This window comes from Taurulus bubalis, assembly GCF_910589615.1.
Source record: "Taurulus bubalis genome assembly, chromosome: 5".
NCBI lineage: Eukaryota > Metazoa > Chordata > Actinopteri > Perciformes > Cottidae > Taurulus > Taurulus bubalis.
The window spans coordinates 4,880,186-4,887,939 of NC_136593.1; the positions used below are offsets into that span (position 1 = coordinate 4,880,186).

The 7,754-nt window shown below is 36.7% G+C and overlaps 1 pseudogene across 1 annotated transcript; it reads right to left on the reverse strand.

The window, feature by feature from the left end:
- Positions 1–1,623: 1,623 nt before the first annotated feature.
- On the reverse strand, positions 1,624–4,717 carry LOC306736599 (sulfotransferase 2B1-like; annotated as a pseudogene). Its single transcript has 3 exons — positions 4,556–4,717; positions 2,073–2,167; positions 1,624–1,818 (listed from the first exon to the last, which is right to left on the reverse strand). The product of its transcript is annotated as a sulfotransferase 2B1-like (transcript).
- Positions 4,718–7,754: the final 3,037 nt, after the last annotated feature.

Here is a 7,754-nt window from a genome sequence, read left to right on the forward strand (position 1 = left end):
TCAAGGCTCAGGAAACCCTTGCAGGTGTTTCGACTTAATTAGACGATTCAAGTGATTAGTTGAATACCCTACTAGTATACTTTTTCATGATATTCTAATTTTTTGAGATAGTATTTTTGAGTTTTCTTAAGCTGTAAGCCATAATCAGCAATATTAAAACAATAAAAGGCTTGCAATATTTCAGTTGATTTGTAATGAATCCAAAATGCATGACATTTTTGTTTTTTTAATTGCATTACAGAAAATAAAGAACTTTATCACAATATTCTAATTTTCTGAGACAGTCCTGTATATATATATATATATATATATATATATATATATATATATATACCTATGTTTTATAGACACCGATGGCAGAGCACTGTGTATTACATCGTTTTTTCAACCAAAAATGATTTTGTGCTGGTTAGCGAGTACTTGGCTGAAAAAATATTACGCTGGGGGTATTTCACTGAAAAAAGGTGAGAACCACTGTTCTCTACGCAAGATCATTTATAATGTAACTATACAGGCCCATATCAATATATATATATATATATATATATATATATATATATATATATATATATATATATATATATATATATATATATATAATAAACAAATATAGAAACAGGGTGCATTCTATTTGCTGATGAAGGCCATGAGATGTGGTTAGACCCCAAAGAAAGCTGAGACCTTGAGTTAAGTTTTTTTTTTTTTTTATCAAACTACTGTTCTTATGTTCTTATTCAATTTGGCTGATCTTTTTTTCTTACTGCTTTAACTCGAAAATAAATCATCAGATAAATCAAATTCAAAACAATAAAATTGAGTATGTCACATCATTAAAATACTTTAAGTTAATTTATAAAATGATTACTTACAGTGTTCCGTTGCTGAGAAATACAAAATGATTTTCCATATATGTATGTAGGCAATTTCTGTAAATTAGTAGTCCTGTCATTTCTTCAATTCCGTTTTTGATGGAGTAGTTTTTTCTTTTAACACATCAATGTGCACATACTCGGATCCTAACCGGTGTGGCCAATTTCTTCCTGAACTGTCATAAACTTACTACTCACAACTTGTTCACATTTTTTTTTAAAGGGAGAAAGCTCCTTATTCTAGTCAAAGTATCCAGTGTTATCGCCACAGTTGAGGCAATCTGCTTATCTAAATTTACAGGTGTGTGTGAGACGGTTTCTGATTCAGTGTGTAAGACAAACACAGTCATTAAAGGCAGAGGGGCGGGACTGATAGTCTTTTCATGAGAAAGACAAACAGGTTTCTCTGCATCATGGTGGGAAATACTTTCATTCATTTTATTCCCATGCAAATGTATACTTCACATCCTTCATTTTGTCTTCGTAAACAGTATCAAAGAACTCTGCCTCTGCCGGTGTTTGTTGTGTTTGTTGTTTTTTCCAGCCTCCAGCTATTCCTGAAACACAACATGCAAGGGCAGGAATTGTAACAAAATGATGCGTGAAATGCTCCTTACTGTAAATTATGCTTTTAATGTAATTTTGCTATATAGTATTAAGTCTGTAAACCAGTTAGTTGTACAAGCACTCCTAGAAAGTGTGCTTAGTTCTACGAATCACATGCAATAACAGAGGAATTGAAATAGTATTTTATTCATTGGAACTCACCTTTCCTGAGAAATTCAGACTTTGTCTGGTCCATGTGTCCGGGCCAAAACATCGAGTAGTTTGACATTTTGTTCAGCTTCATGTTCTTGAACATAGATCGGTCCACTATCTTCTCTATGGCCTCCGCCTCCAGAGATTTCCTCAAGAACCGAGCCATCCGGCCCACAGAGTCCTTCAGATCCTGCGCCACAGAGAAACAGAGACCGCCTCACATCGTTTGTTTTTGTATTCCTGTAAAAGCCTCAGGTGCATCAGAGACGGTTCAGGAGGCGCCACCACGCCCACTAAGGGAGACGGGAAGATGGAGCTCGTGGCGCCTCGTCTCCATCTTTGTGAGTGTGGGAGCACGCTAAACTAAGTTGGTAGAACCTACATTCATTCGTACACACAAAGATGCTTTACATAATCGATTTTTGTTGTTGTTGAAAATCTCACCGTTATCATCTCTTCATAGGAGATGTGCATCACGTTGCTTTGGTCTTCAGCATTCAGCCAGCTCTTCACGTGATCGAACCACGAGCCATAAGGAACTAGGAGGAAGAGAGAAAATCCATTTAAATCTTATTGCCAATGGCACACGGTTCAAGGCTACTACTCTTACTCTACTTACTCTTTTACAAAAGCGTTCATAAGTACACTTTACAAAGTCGGATTTAAAAAAAAGACACCTACGAGCTTGTAGGAGTCTAAAAATGCAAAAATATTCATTCACTTCTGTATATTAGTCCCTGAAAAATCAGAGTGCACCCAGACAGTCTTTTTCCCCTACTTCCTTGTTGCATTTTCGTCTCTGCAGGCTTCTGTGATGGTGGGAGGTTTCTTAGACTGAATCACACAAATGGTGAAAATACATAAAGCTTATAACTTATAACCGTTTTTTTTACTAAAGCTCCATGGTAACTCCCCAATGCTTCGTTTATTGTGATTTTTCCTTGAAGTATGGAGTTGGAAAAACTCGGGGGCAGCATCTTAATGAAATTATGCTCAGATCATGCTGGATGTTCATAGTTATGATCCAAATATGGTACAAAAGTGAGTTATTTGAAAAAAAAAAAAATTTTCATAACTAAAATCTCAAAAAAATGATGTAAAATATATATAAATAAAATAACTATTATAACTCATAGGGGGTTCATACGACTACTTGAAGAATGGGTACAGGGAACCCCAGAGCACCAGAACCCCACGTATGGGGGATCTGGGGTGAAAAAGGTTAAGTTTTATGGACAAATATGTTGTATCGAAATAAAATTGAGAACAACCTTTTCCTTCAAGAATAATTGTGTATATAAAAAAAGAAGAAGCCACACATCTAAATGGGGAGCGGGTCCTACCGCCATGTTTCTACAGTAGCCAAGAAGGGACAAACCAAACACTGGCTCTCTCTCGCCATTTGCTCGTTTTTACATCGTCTGAAGGTAGGGATGCATATAGAAACTCGCTAAAAACGGGCCTCAGTGCAAAATTATTCATTTTGTATTAATACTTTTAAAATGTTTTGGTGTACACCGACACATATGGAAAGGGTGGGGTCAGCAAAAGCACTATTTAATTGTATGTGTAGTAGGTTGGACTACAGGTTAGTTATATTAAAACAGCAGTAGTAAATGTTATGTAATGTTTTAACATGACTTGGAGATGTGTGTTAAATGTGTTTTGCCTCAGTTTGTAGCTAACGGTTCTGACGAACGTCCTAATGCTACCTAGCTAGCTCAGTCCGTGACCTTGAGTGTTACACCATAGCTTGTAAGAAGAGAATGTGTTTTAAAGGAGTGTTAGCCAGTATTCTTTTGTATATTATGTAAATTGCTAACGTTTTGATCTGTAATTGAGTTCAGAATAAATCCAGCTCTGAGCCTGAACATGAAGAATAAGTTGGTCCTCTCTCTGTCAATTCACAGTTACACCTACCGGCTACACAGTGCTACCTAGCCTGTGTAACCGTTTTGCTGCTGGTCCAGATTTCCCCTATGTCTGGTGCCGGTAACAGATGCAATCTGCAACACACCACTAGGTGCCACTAAATCGTACACACTGTTCCATTAAGTTGTCCCGCAACGCTGCCACTAAACAGCCCTGTGTCGGTGAGAGAAGCCTGCAGCGTAGTTACAGTTTATTAAGCGTATAGTTTGTTAAGCGCATTTACAGTTTGTTAAGCGCCTTGAGGTATTGACGCAGGCGTTGATGCGTTCCATCCGTATTGACTCGTATTTTCCCCTTTATTACGGAGAAGAAATGTTTTTTACATGCGTGATATCTAGCTAAACTTTTGTGAGATCCCAAAGAGCAGATTGTTTGTTTTAATTAAAGTATTTTTATTATTATCTCTAATCTGACAGTGATGATAACTGTGTCTTTAATAGTACAAGTACAGTGATGATAACGGAATCTTTGTTCACAGGGAGACTGTGGCTCAGTGGTGAGCAAGGTTGTCCTTCAATCAGAGAACTGGCGGTTTGATTCCTGGCTCCGCTAGCCCATATCGATGTGTCCTTGAGCAAGACCCTTAATTGCTCCGTAGCTGCGCCTACGGTGTATGAATGGTTGATCATCCTGATGTGGCACCTTGCAAGATAGCTCCTCGGGCTTTGAGTGATTGGAAGACTAGAAAAGCGCTATACAATATTACTGTGTCATAATTACTGTGTATTTATTAGTGCAGTGATGGTAACTGTGTCTGTATTAGTACAGTGATAATAACTGTCTTTATTAATATTAGTAGTCATGATAACTGTGTATTTATTAGTATTACTACAGTGATGGTAACTGTGTCTTTGACAGTATTACAGTTATCAAAAGTCTCTCCAGCTGTTAAAGTCGACTGACAGCGGATCCATCCTTACTTGTTGCTTAATTAAAGAATTTTAAAAAATGTTGCATGATGACGAAGTAAAATATAAAATAAAAAAACTGCTCACCAGACTTGGGGTACGTTGCAATGATGATATCATCTGGCCGAAAAGAAAACTCATTGAAGTACTTCAGGCAAACTCATTGAAGTACTTCAGGCTCTGCAGAGTGTGGAAATATGTTGGGATGTAGATCCCTTTGTAAACGGTGTATAACTCTGCCTCAGTCATGGCCAATGAGGAACAATTAGCAGATGCCTAGTAGTTAGTGTCAGCTGCTGTGAACTGTGGAGCTGGTGGCTTTTTTGGAGTCTTTATCTGTCGACTATACTGACACTCCTCCGATAAAAACCTGTTCAGGTGAGGGCTGTCGGTGGGGCGCATGACATTATAAAGACGTTTTTTAAAAGTTTCTGTAGACCAGCTGTCCGTGTTGTTGGAATAAAACTAAACATATTTGTCATCTTATACATTTGTCATCTAATTTTTCATTTTTTGCAAATAAACGACACAACCCACATGCACTCAATGCTAGGCAGCATATTGAGCAACTACACCAGTTTTGGAGAAAAGAAATGCAGATCTGTGCTGGACAAAAACACACACACCGACACTGGGACAATATAGAAGCAGCCTGATAACTAGAAAGGACTCAAGGACTCAAACTAGAAAGGACTCAAATATATGTATATATATATATATATATATATATATATATATATATATATATATATATATATATATATATATATATATATATATATATATACATATATATATGTATATATATATATATATATATATATATATATATATATATATATACATATATATATATATATGTATATATATATATATATATATATATATATATATATGTACATATATATATATATATATATATATATAAGGATATTAGAATATATATATGTAGCAGTGGTAGACATTGTATATGAGGTCTCCTCGTCAAAGTACAAAATACGTCAGCAATAGCAATAGTGTCTTTTTGTAAAAACAGTTATTATATTTTATAATTTTTTATAATAAATTTACTATTTTTCCACAATTATTGTTTAACCCTGGCTGTGTTTAACTTGTGTCATAATTTCCTGGACATTTGACCAATAAATAACATAAAAAGAGGAGTTTTTTGTTGCTATTACCCATGTAAACTCCAAAACTGAGGTAAGAAAAACAAATATGAGCTAGATTACGAGGATGGATGGTGATGGTTTCTTCAGAATCAGAACCAGAACCATTGATTTGCCAGGTATGTTACACATAGGAGGATTTTGCCATGGCGGGTGGTGCATACATTAGACAAACAACAACAATCAACACAGTGCAATATAAACATATGAACTTATTATTTATTGTGTATAAATAGACTAATATTCAGTGTATGTGTAGTCAGGGAGGTTAACACTTTATTGTTGCTTGATGTGACCATCCTCACGTGTTTATTCTGCAGATGGAATCAGTGCTCCATCGCAAGAATCAATCAAATCAAAATCCATTTTCACTACAAATGCAATCAGCTCTCTAAACTCACACTGTCGTCGCCTGTTTAGGACGACACACGCCAGTGAATCCAGGACGAACACTGGTGGTAAAGATCTAAGTATAGCAAATGAGTCTCTTCTAATCCATCCAACAATTTTGCTGGATGGATTACAGTACCACCCCCTTCTGCTTCAAAGTGCATGACGTAATATACGTCACAGCCACACGGGGGCACTAGTGCAGCTGCAAACATATATATGTGCGTTATGTCATCCATGCATTGTTGAATTGAGATGACCTACATGTGTTTTAACGGAATATAACTGTAAGAGCAGGGAATGTTTTGATGCTCTCACCGAGGATGAAATGTAATTTAAGTGGCAGAGCAGCTAAAGTGTGTTATTGCTCATTACATATTGATTAAGGGGCTGTACTTTTTTTAGTACATGTTAGTACATGTCCTATTTCTGATTACGTCATCTGGTTGGATGATTAAGAACAAGACTAGCTTTGAGCTGAATGCTAATATCAGCTATGCTAACAGGCTGATGTTTTCATGCAAACATTTTCTAATTATTAAACACCAAAGCACAGCCGAGGCTGATATCCCATCAATTCCATATTTTTTTGCAGGAATTTGCTCAAAATACCAAACAGAAAGTTTGCCCTGATGAGGGCGCTAGATGAAAAGTCACAAAGATCACAATTCATGCAGAGGGGGACGTGCATTTCTGAACTAAACGTCATGGCATAGTTGTTTGTATTTATATTTTTTCACTTATCTCACAAATGTGAAGCTCATCGTGGTGCTCGAGGAAAAGTCAGTGGATCAACAAAGTCAGTGGGATGCATTTTATTGGGACCATCAATGTAGTATGAGATTTTAGTATATTAGTTCGGACCAAAGCGGTGGACCCACATAAATATACACTGTATGGTTCTCTCTATAGATCAGCCTTACTATCTTTAAAACAAGCTCAGCAATTCATTCTTAATTTTAATTCCAAACTAGATTTTTTTTTAGTTTAAAGGGTTTTAAATTGTGTGTCATATGTATTCTCAATATTATCTACCCATTCTCTTTTGGATGTTAAAAGTAAAACTAAGTAAAACTAAATCATAAGTTTGATTAACTCTTATTGTAAAAAACTTTGTTATTTCTTCTTCTACAATTTTTTTTAGTGGCCTATTCATTTGTAGACAAAAGTTCTTCGTTTGCAATGTAATGTTGTATTTTAGGAAACTGTGCACACAACAACACCGCAACGGTATTTTTTGTAAATGAGTCCACGTGGGTTGGGTACTTGTATGTCCATGGACACAACTAACTACAGCTATTTACAGAGACTCCCACTGTCCCCACGTCCCGGTGCTGCTGGTTGTTGTTGCTGCACACTGTTTCTGGCTGTCAGAGGGGGCGGGGCCGTAACGGCAGCAGCTGTGGATCAGATTTCCGCTGCTAAAACTGAAGCGGAGTGAACCATCCGGCTGCGCGGAGGATTTTAATACTTATCACGACCAAGTACAACCCGAGGCACAAGAAAAGATGGAGTGTGTGTTTTATTATGACATAAACACGCTCAGAAGTCATATTTTATAGAAATATGTCTCATTACAGGGTTTATAATCGGTAGAAGATACGCTCGCTAATCCTGACCCCCCCCTTCTCCTTCCGTTAAACCCGTAAATGGATCCTTCCAGTTCTTTATCCAGGCTGTGAGAGGAAGGCAGAGCCACAGTCAGTGCTGGTCTGTCCTGAGTACAC